Source organism: Phascolarctos cinereus, unplaced genomic scaffold (genome assembly GCF_003287225.1).
Source record: "Phascolarctos cinereus isolate Bilbo 61053 unplaced genomic scaffold, phaCin_HiC Scaffold_4;HRSCAF=312, whole genome shotgun sequence".
NCBI lineage: Eukaryota > Metazoa > Chordata > Mammalia > Diprotodontia > Phascolarctidae > Phascolarctos > Phascolarctos cinereus.
This window is the reverse complement of record NW_027555847.1, coordinates 62,628,429-62,645,775: the sequence shown is the minus strand read 5'-3', so window position 1 is coordinate 62,645,775 and position 17,347 is coordinate 62,628,429. Positions and strand designations below refer to the sequence as shown.

At 41.3% G+C, this 17,347-nt stretch overlaps 1 long non-coding RNA gene across 1 annotated transcript in view; it reads right to left on the bottom strand.

Moving 5' to 3' along the window:
* LOC110204952 (uncharacterized) overlaps positions 1-16,601 on the bottom strand; it is a 28,364-nt gene extending 11,763 nt beyond the window's left edge. The window contains exon 1 of the long non-coding RNA XR_013485828.1: positions 16,448-16,601. This is a non-coding gene — a long non-coding RNA (uncharacterized LOC110204952). The remainder of the gene's footprint in view (positions 1-16,447) is intronic.
* Positions 16,602-17,347: the final 746 nt, after the last annotated feature.

Sequence of the window (17,347 nt, the reverse complement as noted above, 5' to 3'; positions counted from 1 at the left end):
ATCTGGAGAAGGAAATGGCAAACCATCTCACTATCTTTGCCAAGAAAACTCCCCCAAAACGGGGTCATAAAAGCAATTAAACAATAACAACAACAAGAATACAAATACAAAAAGCAAGGACAATTCCTGCCCTCGAGGAGCTTACGTTCAAATGGGGAGAGACCACATTAAGAGAAGCCATGACCCTTAGGTCTGCAAAGTTATTAGGATGGAGAGTTCCGGGAGTAAATTGACAAATTCCCTTCAGTAACAATGGCAGAATTGATTTGATTGGGGGAGGCAGCTGGTGAAGGGAAGGCTGGAGAATTGGTAATGAACATTTAACAGATGAGCAAACTCAGGCTGAGAAGGATTAAGTGACTTGTCCAGGGTCACACAGCTGGTGTCTGAGATAGTGTTCAAATCTGAAGTCTAGTGCTCTATCTACCACACAATGACATTCCTAAAAGAAGATATCCAGAACTGAATACAGTAGACCAGAGAGGGTCTGATCCGGGCAAAGCACAGCATGATGCTCACCTCCTTATTTCTGAAAACCGTCTGTCTTAGTGTAGTCCAAAGATTCGCTTTGCTGCTGCCATATCACATTGATGACTCATATTGAACTTGAAGAAAACTACAAGTCTGTCGTTTCCACATAAACAACTGTGTTTCCCCCCTACTAGACCGCAGAATTGAGTTTTAGAACCCAAGCATAAGACTTTAGATCTATCCCTATCAAATTTCATCTGATTAGGTTCTGCCCAATATTCTAACCCATTGAAACCTTTTTAGATCCTGGCTTTGTTACCCAGTATTTAGTTATACCTCCCAACTTTGTGTTATCTGCAAATTTGATGAGGACATCCTCGCGTTTAATATATGAACATTACTGAACCAGACCATTGTCACAGACAGAACTGTTGTCCATAACTATCTAGGCATGACATTGATCCAAAAAATGTTAAGAACAATGTTTTTAATACAGATCACCATAACAAATACTTATAATCTCCAAGCTATGTGGAATGAAAAGCTCTCAAAATATAGAGACCTTGAAGAAGAAATAAAAATCATGTACAAAAAAAAAAAAGCATGAGATACGTATTGTCCCCATTATCCTGTCTGCTACTGGAATTGGCCCTAAGATGATCTTAGTAATCCCACAAAGGAAGAGCTCTAATGCCTACACTTTTAATCAATTGCAAAATGGTAGCTATTTTATCCACCTGTGTAATAATCCACAGAATGTTAATTATAAAATAGAAATAGTAGGATGTTAACTTATCCCAGGACTGTTTTTATCTGAAGTCTATCAGAAAAAGGTGAGAATGAGATGAATAATAATAACAGATACACATAGTATAGGGTTTTGATTTGCAAGGTGTTTTACAAACATTTTCTCATATGAACTTCACAACATCCCTATGAATTAGGTGCCACGGGCATTATCATCCCCATTTTACCAATGAGGAAGGAGAATCAGAGGTCCAAACTAGTAAGTCAGGATCAAAGTTTAGCAGTCTCTCCACTAGGCTGCTTAAAAAGAAGCCATATGTGTGTGTATAGATTTCTAGTATATTCATGTCTATACACATGTGAATATACACATACATACCTATATAGGAGATGTGATACAGATATATTAAATACATTTTTGAGGTCAGACATTAAAGTTCCATTACAATTGAGTTTTTATAGGAATTTATTTGTCTACTGGATTACATATGGCATTTTGTACTAATATCCTATCAGAGGACTTTGATTCATTTTATAAAACAATTTAGAATAATACTATCAACAGTGGAATTATAGAGATAGCTTTCTTTATGTATTAGATATTTCCTCAATTCATAGAATTTTAGAGCAGGGATGCCCAGAGGGAGTAACCCTGAAGAGTGAGCCATAATTATGTTAAGGGTATTGTGGGAGAATCCCTTGAAGAGATTACTGAATCCCACTGATCCAGGGGTCTCTGGATTATTATAGTCAAGTCCACAAACTTTGCTGTGCTATGTGCCTCCCCTCATTAGCTACCTTTGGGCAATAGCATAAAGAAAACAAATCCAACTAATCCAAAATGTTGAAAGTACTTCGTATTTAGCAGTCTTTTTTTTTTTCAAAATTTGAATTTATGTTCTTTTAATTCCTGGAAATTTTATCATTCCTTTTACAAATTGTAAAAGATCCTTCTAATGGTAAGCAGACATGGTATTTGCTGATACACATTAACTAGAGATGATGACCTTTGAGAAGCAAAGCACAGACTATATTGAGAAAGAGTAGCGTAATTACTTGTGGGCAACAGCAGTGAGAGGTATTTAGAGGTCAGTGCCATACTTAGTTACAACACCAGCCCCTAAAGAGCTGGGTAATGCTCATCTGCAGTGACGCCTTTGAGTCTGTATTTGGACTTGCCAAAGGAGAAGGGCAAAATGTGAAGCAGTGACAATCCTGGGAAGGGGGAAACTATGTGTGATGTAGGGAAGTAAGCCATACCTATCAAGAAAAACTCTGCTGTCTGACAAAGTTCAAATTCAGAGTACAGCCCTTCCAGCTCGGTATTATGATGTTATTTTTAAATGATTATGCAATACGTGTATGTGTTTGACTATAAATCAACATGGACATCATATTAAATTTCAGGTAACTTTTTTTTTTGGCTGTCTTAAATAGCACAGTTAGTCCAATAGACCTACTAGGATTTAACTCATTGGTTAGGAAACAATACACCTATCAACTAACTTTTAATCTGGTATTATTTGTACTATTCATGGTTTAAATTCTTTTTAGGCTGAACAATAACTCCAGTAGGTTTTTGGAAACTTTTTTTTTTTAGGCAACTGGGGTTAAATGACTTGCCTAGGGTTACACAGCTAATAAGTGTTTGAGGCCACATTTGAACTCAGGTCCTCCTGACTCCAACCAAGCCCAGCACTCTATCCTCTGTGCCATTTACTGCCCCCTTTTGGGGACTTAGGATTAAAGGCAAGATAATTTAGACTGAATTTAGGAAGGTTTGAGTAGAATTTTGTAGGTTGTCAATATTGAATGGGATGTCCCAGTGAAGACTTCGCAGTGTAATTAAGGTTTGGGATTAGACTATCCAAAATTTAGAAATAAGTTCAGGAGGCAGGATAGGGTTAAGTATAGATTTCTGTAAGTCCCCTTTTCTCCCAGTGCCACATTCGTAGGTAAAGTTTGCTCAGCCTGAAACCTTTGAAGCCTGCCCCCCCCCCCATATCTTGTTGTATCTCTTGCTATATTTTGGTCATGGTGACCTGGCTATACACAACATAACGTCTAGCTTGACTGCACATTTTTAATTGCTTCTTTGATATTATTTCAGTAAACTAAGAAATATAGATGTCTATATTGTTTCCTTTGTGCTATGTTGGTGGGAGGGGGGGTTTGCCTGTTAGGGCTGTTTAATCTGGTTCTTTTGTTTCTGTCTCTGTCTTCCCTCATCGGAGCATCCTGGTGGAGGGACACTCTATTCTTGAGAACAGCAAATAAATTAACTTTCTGTTCCTCCTTGAACAAAACCTCTAAGTGTGTTTTTTTAAAATTTGAGTGGCATCCCACACGATGGCCTAAAACCTGGACTGGCCAATCAAGAGAAAGACATTTTTGGCCCACTCTGAGCTTAACCTACCATAATGCCTCTCATGTTCTGACATAATAGACATTTGCTCTCTGAGTGAACCCACAATGCCCCTTCTTGTGTCAGTAACTACAAGGCCAGATGAAGTTGGTCAGGAGCATTCTTCTATTTATGACTGTCCAGGGCAAGACACCTTGAACTGGACACTATCTTGAATAATGGGACTTTTCTTATCTTGGTATTTTATGGACATGTGTTATTCTGTGTTATGCTATATATATTGTCATATTAATGATAGAAGAAACACAGGCATCCTGTATCTATAATTTCAATTGACATTTTGGCACTTATTGTATTTAAAATCTATCCTATTAAGAAAATTCTTTCTCATATTATGGTTAACACATATGGAGACTATAATTTTGGTTGACACAGGCATCCTGAGTTGGGATTGCTCTAAGTGTATAAAGGGTCTCTTTCAGCTTGTTTAACTCTGAGGTCAGAATTATTTTCTGACTCCATGCATGCATGCATGATTCTCTGGCTTAATGAGAATAAATAAGCACATTAGAGCACATAGAGAGAGGCATACAGTACAGCCTGATTCTGTTTGCTCCTGGGTCAAACCTTTGTATGGTGAACCCCATTCTGTTTGTACTTGAACAAACCCTTGGTAAGAGGGAACCCCATTGATCTCAGGACAAACCTTCGGTTAAGGGGGAAACTGATTCTATTTGTTTCTTTGGACCAAACCTTTGGTGAATGGTTAACACTAAGTTGTGAATAAAGTTTCCTCTCTTCTCCACACCCCAGGCATATGTGAAATTTTCTCTAGTTCTGCAAAGTTTAAGGCTCCAAAGAAGCACTTGCAAAAGACCTACTCTCCTTTTTTTTCTTTTTTGGCCAGGCAATGGGGTTAAGCGACTTGTCCAAGGTCACACAGCTAGTAAGTGTTATGTGTCTGAGGCTGGATTTGAACTCAGGTACCCCTGAGTTCAGGGCCAGTGCTCTATCCACTGCACCACCTAGCTGCCCCTTAAAGACCTACTCTCCAACCACCGATGTATGCTTTTCTGGGCAACATTCTGAGCATGTCTGGTCAAATGGGCTCCAGATCTTGTTCAGGAAACCAGGGATCAAAACCTGACTCTGGGGCTTACTGGCTGTGTGATCAGAAGCAAGTCACACAGATCTCTCTGAAGTGGACATAATAATACTTTCACCACCAGCCTCATGGGATCATTAAAAAAAATTTTTCATTTAAAAAAGTTTTTTATCTTCAGTTCCAAATTCTCTCTCCCTCTAACCTCTTCCCTATCCATTCCACCTCATGGGATCATTTTGAATAACATGTCTTCCAAATCTTAAAGCACTTCATAAATATGAGTTATTACAACAATAAAGGGCAATCAAGGCAGCTAGGTGGCTCAGTGGATAGAGCACAGGATCTGGAGTCAGGAAAACTCATCTTCCTGAGTTCAAATCCAGCCTCAGATACTTACTAGCTGTGTGACTCTGGGCAAGTCACTGAACCGTGTTTGCCTCAGTTTCCTTATCTGGAAAAGGAAATGGCAAACAACTCCAGGCTCTGCCAAGAAAACTTCAAATGGGCCAGAGTCGGACACAGCTGCAAACCATTGAACAGCAACCAAGGGCAATTGCACTGATGAGACTGCGCCAGGCCAAGAGGTGGTCAAACACACTCTCACAGAGAGGGAAGGCTGTGTGGGCATGTGTTGTATACAGCGTCACATGTGGCCATTTTATCGGTTATTTTCACTTCACTACTTTTTTCCTTGTTACAAAGCAGTGTTGCAAAGTCAGGTTGAGGGGGCAGCACATACTAGGAAAAGACGATGCCGTAAACAAAGGCATCAGGGCAACTTTTTGAAAAACCAAAGCCTACAGAAGAAGGAAAAGAGAATTGTTACATTGTTATTAGTTGGGCATTATAGAAAATAGAAGATTTTTATACATAGTAACATTAAAGTCATATACCTTTATAGGTCATCTAGTCAGATTCTATCTATTTTAAAGATAAAAAAGCGGAGGCTGAGATTCAATGACTTGCCCAAGGTCACAAGAGCTGTCTAGTGGCTGAACTGGGAAGAGGCCCACGGGTTCTCTGACTTCTAGTCCAGTACAGAGTTATTGTTGTTGGTGGTGGTGTTGTTTGTCCTTAGTTTTTGAAGAGGACCGGTGCATCCGGAAGGAGCTGTTAACACTTGAAAGTGAATTGGATTTAAGTGAGGGAGTGATGAGATTCAAATAGACTGGTCAATGAGAAGTGTATTATCTCAAGTACCTCAAAGCCACTTTAGGAGATAATGAGATTCAAGTAGGCTGGTCACTGAACTACCAAAACTTAATTGGGGCCTCTTCACCCCTCCTCCCCTCTGCCCTCAGCTGAACAATGGAATAATGTAATGATCCCACCCCCATTCAACCTGTCCCTGCTTATCTTATCTCCCCGCCCACAGTAGGTTTTCCTCGGTAAGAATCTCTAGCTTCTCCTGGTTAGTGGGTGTCTCCCTTTAGGGGATGTCCCCTTTAAGCAAGCATCTCCCTTAAGGAGCCATCTCCCTGAAGTGGCCGTCTCCTTTGGTGGGGGTGGGGGCTGTCTTCCTTATGGGGGTCTGTTTCCTTTATGGGAGCTGTCTTGCTTAGGGAACAGCTGTTCCCTCTTAAGGAGCCATACCCCTTCCCCCTTAAGCTGGGGTCTCCCTTCAGGGGCAGAAGAATCTGCCTGGTGTGTTGTATTACCCCTAATAAATGTCTTTACTTAATTTGGAGATAGCCTGAGAGAATTCATTCCATATTACCCTGCCACACATACACCACCAACCTCTACATTTTAGGATGCCCCTGAATCTAAAAAGAGGTCTGTGCAAAGTCACCAGCCTCACTTTCCCCTTCTGGAACCACCTGGCTTCAGGGGTAAGATATAAATCGAGACAACTGAAGATGCCCTCTCCCCCGCCCAGTACAGAGTAAGTGCTTAAGAAATGTTTGATCAATTGTCTAACTAGATTGGGTTTCTTTTAGAAAAATTTTCTTAGTGGGGACTTAATCAGTGACAAATACAAACATTTCCATATAAAAAGAGCAGAAAAGAGGTCTGTTTGGGAAACTGAAAATTTTTGTTAGATTGTTTTTTCAAAACAAAGCAAAACTAACAAAAATCTCTCCATCTTAACAATGTAGTAATAAAACTATCCTGTTTGTGTCCACGTATGAGCTTTATTTTCTTCTGTATATTTTTAATATTTTACTTATTCAAGTGCTCTCTCTTCTCTTTCTCTTCCTCTTCCTCCTCCCCTCCCCTACGCCCTTTTCTCTGGATCTGGTTATCTATCTCTCTTTCTTTCCTTTTTTTTTCCATCACTGCGAATATGTAAAGGCAAAAGTGAAATACTCCTTCCCTTCCACGTGCTTACATTCTAAATATGGGTGACAATAGCATGTACACACGTAAATGTAAACTAGATCTATAAAATACACACAATGGTTTGGGAAGAGAGGGCACTAGCCGCTTAGCAGTTGGGGGTGGGGGAGAAGGAGCTGAGAAAGGCTTCATCTGATGGTAGTGATAGAATTGAGTCTTGAAGGACACCAGGTATTCTAAGATATGTAAATGAAGGTGAAAGTACAGTCCAGGCATGAGGGAGAGTCAGTGCAAAGCTCCAGAGACCAAAGGTGAATTGAATAAACCACTGTGTGTGAGGAAAAGTCGTCTGCCTATCCTGTAGTGAGTGAAGAGGAGAGTGATGTATAAGCGAGGGAGGAAGGGCCAGGTTGGGAAAAACCTGAAACACCAACAGAAGCTTTTCTATTTGAGTTAACAGGGAGTGACTGGATGTTGGCCAGTGGGGTGGGGGTGGGGGTGATGTAACCAGACCTGCACTTTAGGAAAATCACTTTGGCCTTGGTGTGGAGGATGGATTAGCATGGGAGAGACTCTTGAGGCAGAGGTTACTGCAATAGGGCAGGTGAGAGGTGTTGAAGATCTGAATTAGGTTGGTGGTATAGGTGTGGATAGAAGGGTTTGTACTTGAAAGATATTGTGGAGATAGAAATTGTGAGATTTGACAACTAATTGAACATGTAGGGCGAGTAAGAGTGGAGTTGAGAACACCATCAAGGTTGAGAACGTGGTGACGGAAGGATGAGGGTGTCCTTAGCAGTGAGAGGGAAGTTTGGTAGAGGGAAAAGGATGAGTTCTGTTTTAGAGGTGTTGAGTTTGAAGTACCTACAGGGCACCCATTAACTTACCCCCATCTCCTCACCCCAAATAGAAGCCCCATCTAGTAATAAATAAGTATAGTAAAGAAAAACAAATCAAAACACAGGTCACATCTGAAAATTAAGTCTCTCCAGTGGAGAGCAGCTCCTGGTATAGTGGATGGGGTGCCAGGCCAGAAATCAAGATAGCCAGAGCTCAAAGCTGGCCTCAGACATCTAACAGCTGTGTGACTCTGGGCAAAGCGTTTAACCTCTCGTTGCCTCAGTTTCCTCAGTTGTAAAATGGGGATAATAATAACATATACCCCATAAGGTTGTTGTGAAGATAAATGAGATAATCTTTGTAAAAAGCATTGTGCCTGGCATGTAGGTAGGTACTGTATAAGTGTTTGTTCCCTTCTCTTTCCCCCCAGTAATATTCCACTATGAAACATGGTCCTTTTTGGTCTAGGAAGACAGTCGAGTTCAAAAACAAGCTCATCATCCCTTCCAAGTTCCCCCTCCGCATTTATTTATATCAACACGATCCTAGAATTGGATCAGCTGAAGAGGAAGAAGCTTAGTAAAGAATGTAAGAGAAATTGTCTCCTGCCACAAAGTGTACACATACATTTTCATTTTTTTTAAAGCCTAACACTTCTCTGCCTTACATATTGTAATTGGACTCTGCAGTATTAGGCAAACAGGATTTGCCACTGACCCCTGTGATGAAACAGGGGTGAAAATCTGCATCCTGAGTTTCAGCTCTTTTTTGTGGCCCTGACCCAAATTCTTTGCAGCTGAGTCATGCCATCATCACCCTGGGGAGAGAATACTGGCTGAGTAGTGGGGGTGGGGGTAAAGGGACACATTCTGAAAAGCTCTTCTTGGGGCTCTGGGTGGTTTTTTTTTGTCTCCTTCTGCACCATGACTGAGTATTTTTTTGTGCATCAAAAGAGCAAGCAGTCACCACCATACTTGCTATATTTTTTGAGGCAGTCCTGATTTTAAGGGAGACAAAATACTTTTAATAAGCTTTGCGAAAGAAGTTTCTTATGCCAGACCATCTTGCCAAACTTCTGGTTTGGAAAATATGCTCAATGCACACATGGCACTATAGTACCCTGATAAATTTCATGTAAGACAAATTTTACAGTACATGTGTTTTAAACATATAACGTGGGGTAGGGGAAGAGGGATGTCACCTTTTAAATGAGCTCTGAAGTTAATCCTTTTATAAAGAAAACTATCACCCTAATTCAACTACTCTCTGAATTTGGGATTGTTGTCTATTGGGTCTTCTACCCACAATAACAATGTTTAGTCAGATATGTAGCAAGACTCTGGTTACAACGACAATGAACCAGGTAAACATACTTGACGTAGTATGGCCAACACTTCAAATGATTCGGTAGCCTGCGTCGCAGCCATCGATGATCTACTTCAGCATGTCAGAGGTGGCACTATTATGATTTTCAGTGGGACATGGGGCTACTAGGCCCCTACGAAAAACAACAAGGTAAATAAAGTTTGTCTTTTGTGCCTTTCCACATCCCTTTCTGTGCTTTTTTTTTTCCATACCCCTGGCCACTCAAGTGTATTACTAGTATGCTCATGCTGACTGTTTGCTCCCAAAACCCTGTTGTTATATGGCCCAATCAGGTCTGCCAAATTCACTTTAAAAATACTTGAACTTTCCCTTCTCATTTGGTGTTATAATGGGATTATGGGTAATGGGGTGTTTTCTCATACAGAAAACTGGCTTAAAGATGGAAACAAAGGTAGGATAAATAGGCCCTTCTTTTGACGGAAAGTATTCAGATTAGAATCCCCCAGGGATCAATCTGGGGACTCTTCTTATGTAACATTCTCATACAGCAGACTACAGTTTTGCAAATTGCAACAAATTCTTCAAGACCTCCCAAGCTAAGAGGGACATGCTTCAGGAAGGTTTCCCACATTTTTTGTAAGTGGGTAGAAAAAAGGCAACAATTTGAGCAAGCAAACGCACCTAAAAACCCCAAAGCTCCCACACGTTGCTTTCGTGAGAATGTACACTGACATTTAAACTCCCAATCCAGAACACAGATCTGAGAGCTATCCACGAATGGCCCCTTGATCTACTGCACTGAGGTACCTCTAGGGACCCGAGCCAGCACCTCAGCTCTTTCCAGTGGGTCCCATGTTCTGGCCCCTTGCTAAGTCACATGCATGACCAGAGAGGCTCTCTGAGGCTCAGGGTTAGGGAACTTGTCTCTGCTCATCCAACTCCATAGGCCCCTGGGAGGAAGGGGCTCCCCTTAGGCTGCGGATAACATATGATGATAATTACAGCTAGCATTTATATAGCTCTTCAAGGTTTACAAAGTATTTTACATACATACATTTATCTCACTTGATCCTCACAACTACCCTGCCACAACTACCCTGCAAGTGTCATTATTATATTCATTTTACAGATGAGGCTAAAAGAAATTGACTTGCCCAGGATCATATCACTAGTAAGTATCTGAGGCATGTTAAGGTGGAATAAAAAATTGAGTAGTTACATCCAGACAACAATTTGTTTAGCACTGCAAAAGGTTACAGAAACAAACCAGGTCCAAGGCTCTCAGTAGCCAAGCACAGTGACCATTGATTTCTACATAGTTAGTATACAATTCGGAGGGAGTGAAAAACAGGAAAAACAAGATGTAAGGATCAAGACACCTAGTTTCTTTTTCTTTCTTTTTTTTTTAGGCTATACATGTATGATCACATTAAACATATTTCCACATTAGCCATGCTGTGAAAGAAGAATCAGAACAAAAGGGGAAAACCATGAGAAAGAAAAAACAAAAAAACACAAAAAAAGAGAAAACAGTATGCTTCCATCTGCATTCAGACTCCATAGCTCTTTCTCTGGATGTAGATAGCATTTTCCATCATGAGTCTCTTGGGATTGTCTTAGACCATTGCAAGAAGAGCTAAGTCTAACAAAGTCAGTCATCACATAATGTTGCTGTTACTATGTACGGTGTTCTCCTAGTTTTGCTCACTTCACTCAGCATTAGTTCAGGCAAGTCTTTCCAGGTTTTTCTGAAGTTAGACTGCTCACCATTTCTTGTGGGACAATATTCCATTACGTTCATATACCACAACTTGGTCAGACGTTTCCCAATTAATGGGCATCCCCTTAATTTTCAATTCTTTGCCACCACAAAAAGCTGCTATAAATATTTTTGTACATGTGGGTCCTTTTTTCTTTTTTATGATCTCTTTGGGATACAGACCTAATAGTGGTATTACTGGATCAAAGCGTATGCATAGTTTTATAGCTCTTTGGGCATAGTGCCAAATTATTCTTCAGAATGGTTGGATCACTTCACAACTCCACCAACACTGCATTAGTGTTCCAATTTTCCTATACCTTCTCCAACATTTATCATTTTCCTATTTGAGACACCTGGTTTCTTACTGGTGGAAGGGATTGGGAGACACTGAAGTGAGAGGCAGAGGAGTAGTTTTATGACATTATTTAAGTTGAGTGACCTTTGGAAGGGGGAGCAATCTTGTTACTTCTCCAAAATTCGGTGACTTACAAGCAGTTAAAAGTTAGCTTCACAAAATGGTGGATAAAGGCAAAATGGAGCCACCAATGCTATTTTAATATATAGGCAGGATTTGAACTTAGTTCTTTCTGACTCCAATATGAGTCCAGCATTCTCTACATTTCACCACCTTGCTGATTGATAATATAACATATTGTGTGCCTATTCTGTGTAAGGTACTGTACTAGGCACTCTGAAGGATACAAAGAATGACAAAATGGGGTTCCTGACCTCATGAAGCATACAATCTAACAGGGAAGATAAGACATGTACACAAAAATCTACAGTCAACTATAATAAGAAAGCATAACAAAATTCAATTCAGGGGATGGAGCGAGTTATTCTAGTTTGGGGAGGATTAGGGAAAACTTCATTAGGAAGACAACATTTGGGCCATCAAGAATAGGTTCAGGAATTGGACAGACCAGCTTGGGACTGGGGAGGGAAGGGCATTCTTGGAAGAGGAACCAAAGTAGAAAAGTCTGAAGTACATTCAGGGAGCAGTGAGTGGTCCAGTTCAAAGAGAGGACATGAAGGGACATATGGGAAATAAGGCAGGAAAACTCAATTTCGCTGTAGGAGGGACTTACATGTAGCTGAGTAACAAGCCGCATTTTAGAGCGCGTTAAGCACGTTCTGTGCAACTGCCTTATGAAGTAGGTAATGCAAATACTATTAGTACAGTTTTATAGATTATTATTGTTAATACCATTTTACAGATAAAAAAATAACAAAGCAAGTTTCCAAGTTTATTGAAGTGACTTACCCAGGATCACAGAGTTGGAAAGGACCTCAAAACCTAATGAAAAAATATGATGGGGATTGCCATCTACAAATCTAAAACTTTTTGAGAGCTTTGATCTAATCAATGTGCATACTCTCTCCAGCAGGGCTGACTGAAATCATCAATGCCTTCTCACAAACCCTTCAACTGACCCCCTAAGATACGAGGGCCTTCTATATCTCTTGGCATTGGGTATCGATGGAGTACATGAGCTATCCATCAGTTATCCCTCCCTCTCACTACATAGCTGTCCTCCTCTTTTTATGTAGATACATTTCTCTGATAATAATTTTATGCCACTTCTCCTGGACAATTATTTGTTAGTGATATACTGTAGCTTATTCATGCCCACTTTGCGCCTATCCATTACGCTCTGGGGAGTCAAATATTTATTAAGCACCAGTTATGATGTGCCAGGGTTAACTTACAACATTAGCTCTTCTTGAGATTATGGTATTTCTCAACAGATTTCATAGCATATGATCTATGTTTAGACCTCGAGCGAGGGGGAACCCACTATCAATCAGTCAATCAACAAGTATTCATTAAGGGTCCATCTACTCTGTGCCAGGCATTGTGCCAGGGACCAATGACACCAAGACAAAAATGAAATAATCCTTCAAAGAGTTTACGTTCCATGGCAGGCAACATATATACATAAAATATATAGAAATGTATATTTCTACATATATGGCAGACAACATATATACATATAAATATATAGGAAATGAATGCAAAAAAATTTTGTAGAGGAAGCTCTAGCACCTGAGGAAACCAGGAGAGGTCTCATTTAGGTGGTGGTATTTGAGCTGAGTTTCGAAGGAAACTATAGACTCTAAGAAGGAGCCAGGAAGGCATGAATTCCAGGCATGGGGAACAGCCCATGCAAAGGCAAAGAGGTGGGAGATGGATTGTCAAGTAGGAAGAAGAGCAGGATCGGTTTGGCTAGGCACTGTCACGTACAATAAGCTACGTTCCAAGGAGAACTTTTTCACTCTTGCAGAGCTGGTACTTGGGGTAGCCAAAAAGACTGGCCACTATGACAAGGAAGGAAAAAAGGAAGGGTTACATTTCAGAGGCCATGCTTACAAGAGGGAGATCCTCTCCCTCCCTCAGCCCCCCACCTTCCACCCCCATACCCCACCAGCATGCTCTTAGGCCGCAACAGCAGCAAAAGCTGGGAATTGGCTGTTTGTGCCACCTCTTCCTGAAAGAGTTCTTGAGGATTAGAAAGGGAGTGGTACCTTGCATGCGCCCTGTGCCCTCCCACCACACCCTGCTCCTTGGCAGCATTCCCCCTGGTGTCAGCTCACGGCTTACATGTCTTGCGCACATATGGCCTTGTCCAGTCCTCCTACACGACTCTTTGAAATGACTCACAGATGGACCCGCCCGAGATCACAGACTTAGAGCTTCAAGTCCATTGTGTCCAGCCCTCTTCATTTTACAGATGAGGCATCTGGGGTCCAGAAAAGCTAAGTAACTTGGCCAAGATAACCCAGTGTTTGAGGCAGGATTTGAGAGCCCAGGTCATCCTGACTTCAGATCCAGCACTCTTATCTACTACATAACATGACCTTAGGTCTGACCGCCAAACTAAATGATTCAATGATGCTGAACAACTGAATTCCTGAGTCTCCACCTCTCAGTTACAAATAAAAAATTGTTCATTCTTTCAGAGTGTTTTAAGTATTAAAGAGATCAGGGGGAAATATTACCATACTCGTTATACTCTTGAATGAAGACTATTAAAATACAAGGTAGTATTAGCACCCATGAAAACTGTTTGGTAATGACATTCTTCAGCTCACCACCCCCTTCCTTTCACTACCCACATTTCTAGTACTACTAGTTTCGTTTCTGCCCAGAATATCTCATTTGCTAAAGAACATTTTGTCAAGAGTGCCTTTGCTTCCTAAACGTATACTCATGGTGATGTCAAGTTTGTCAATATCATTGAGGAATGAGAGATTCCATACAAGTGAATTTGTCCACGTCAAAGAAACTTGGCTCCTTTTACAAATGCTAAAGCCTTTTACAATGTAGTATATAGTTCCCTGCCTTTGGAAGCATGGGAGAAGAGAGTTTAACCCATCCTTGATGACTCAGTTTTCCTTACAAACATCGTTTATCACATAAGCAATTATTGTATTGCAATACAAATGCCCTCAGTTCCTGTGTCCAGTTTTTTCTTTTTTTTAAAATAAATTTTCTCTCTCCTCCATTGTCATGAGCTGTTACTTCTCTGAAGTTTGGGTGCCTGCCTCAAATACTACCTCTTTCCCAAATCTTCCAATTTGCTTTGGCTGAGAAATTTTTTTAAAAAATCAAGTTTGATGACATTTTGCCAAGGACATTTCTAGCAGTAAGCTATGAAAGGCTGTGGATACCTGTGGCTGCATGTATTGGTTTTTGCTTTTTTAAAAAAAAACAAAACAAAACATGATGTCTGAGAAGCCATATCTGAATCTACATGTATCTCCTACTAGGTGGAAGGAGGGTGTTGGGAGGAGGGTGGTTCTTTGGCTACAGGTGGGGAGAATGAAAGGCTGTGTGCAACAGGAAGTGAAGCATCTCAACAGCAGAGTGTGATTGAAAGGCTGGTGATGAGGCCAAGGGGCAAGGGCAGCGGGTTTCCCCTTGGAAGGAAGGGCCTGCGGCTGAATCCACTTCCCCTTTTCTCCTAGGAGGACGCTGGTCCCAGGCAGTGATAGGACTTTGAACCCAACAGAAAATCACCAGCCCTTAGGTAATCCAGTTGAGGCCAGATTCCAAGTTCACTCCCCGAGCCGAGGGAGGTCCAGGGTCCCACGTTCCCAAGTCTCCCTCTAACGATTTGGGTTTGTGAGCTGTGCTGCGCTGTCCATATCCTCTGCCTACTCACAGGAGAAGCATCCAGGAAGGCAGAGCAAAATGAAACCTGCTGGCCTAGAATTCCTTCCTAAGTTTGGAGCAGACTATGTTCCGTCTAAAAACCGCCTGGGTTTGGGAGACACTGAAGATGGTACAGCCTGCAGTACATTTAAAAAAAAAATCGTATATTGATTATTGCATTCTCTGCCCAGAGAAAAGTACTAGAGGGAGTGAATTGTGATTTGTCAGTTCCTATGGGGTGGTGACTCCATTATAATCACATGACTAGGGCTTTGTGAAACTATAGCAAATTCATGAAATAGGGTTTTACAGTAGAAACAGGGTCCAGAGCTGATTCTGATTGGGGAAATCCATAATCGTCCACAGCTCCCAGACAAGAGGTCAGTACCGATGCACGCATCCTCAAGAAAAGGGTTGAGCTGGGAGACAGAAGGTCATCTACTCTTTGAGAACCATCCTATGGGTCTGGACCCCATGGTTTAAGGAGCGCTGTGCATAGAGAGCTTGGTCCAGCTTGTCCCCATCATGTCCAGTCGTGGGGTAGAGTACCATAAGTGCCAGGAAAAGATCTGGGATAAGCCCAGTTTCTGACCTTTCCTACCTGATCCTACCAAACTGGACCAGTTTAGTGGCTATCAGTGCCATCTGGTGATCACAAACAAATAAGCAAAGGCCGCTGTAGAGTAAATATGTAATAGGCCTCACACATACGTGTATTACTATTTTAAAATGTACACAGATCTATTATAATTAATGTAGTGAGTGTTTCTATTGTACCGCTTCATCTCTGTGGAGACCTGAGGATCCCAGAAGTTCCCAGGCAGTTAGCCAACATGCATTCGATATTATTATTATCATTATCATAAGTAAAGTTATATTAATAATACTAATAACAAAATCCTACTTTCTTTTTCTTTTTGTAAATAGTATTTTTTCCAATTACATGTAAAGATAGTTTTCAGCATTTTTTTTTTTTGGCTAGGCAGTGGGGTTAAGTGACTTGCCCAGGGTCACACAGCTAATAAGTGTTATTATGTGTCTGAGGCCGAACTTGAGCTCAGGTCCTCCTGAATCCAGGGCCGGTGCTCTGTCCACTGCACCACCTGGTTGCCCCAGCATTCATTTTTTAAATAAGATTTTGAGTTTCAAATTTTTTTCTCCCTTCTTCCCAAGATAGCAAGCAATCTGATGTAGACTATACATTTGAAATCACATAAACATATTTCTACATTAGTCATATTGTGAAAGAAGAACCAACAAAAGGGAAAAGCCCCCCCAAAACCCAAAAAACAACAAAAGTGAAAACAGTATGCTTTGATCTGCATTAAAATCCTATTTTCCACAAGCAGCTGTTTCTGGTCTCCCTTAATTCCCACGCCCTCCCGTTGAGATTACCTCCAGGTTTCCCTGAACACATCTTGCTTGTACATAGTCGTTTGTATATTCTCTGCTCCCGTTAGAATGAGGCCAGGGACAGTTTCACTTTTAATTTTGCATCCCCAGTGCTTAGCACAGTGCCTGACACATAGTTAGCTCTAAATAAATGGCTATTGACTTGACTATCTATTTGTCCCCGTGGGAGGGTGGTGATCTGCAGCTGCTCCAGGGGCCAGGCTTCCTGAGCACCATGAAGGTGAGTAGCGGCTGACTGTGGGACTTGACACTGGCAGGCTGTGATAGCTGTAAATGGCCACGGCCCAAAGCCCTGTCTATGGACATCAGACCCGTAGGAGTCGAGACAACTATCAGCACTCCCATGAATTCATAGCACCCAGAGAGGGCAGAAATCGGCACAGGACCCACAGTGGATGAACGGGTCGCTATTCAATCTCATCAGCTGGTGAAATGGAGGACAATTCTGTCCCCACTGCCTCCATACTTCCCTGGCTTTTGCTTGCTTACAGCCTGTGACCCCTGGGCAGGTCCAGACGTCCCTTCATCCTTTCAGGACCTTCAAGTGATGGCAGTTTGGGGCTACTCCTCCATCATTCTAACAGTTTGGGAGGGTGACATAAGTTTTATTAGCTGTGGCTAATGAACCAGACATACTTTTTTTTTCCTTTCACTTTTCTATATTCCATAAACTACATGGTCAAAGAATGTTAAGTACCAGTACCCCATGAATAGGGGTTGAAGAAGAAGATCACTGCCTAGAGAAACAATTCCAAATGTGGGATGGGGGCTTTAAAGTCACAGATTTCAAGGTGTTTTTTTTAAAAAATATGTTGAGCAGTATTCCATCTTATCCTCCAAATTCCAACTGTTCAATGCTGTCCCCTGAAGCAGCAAGTGTCA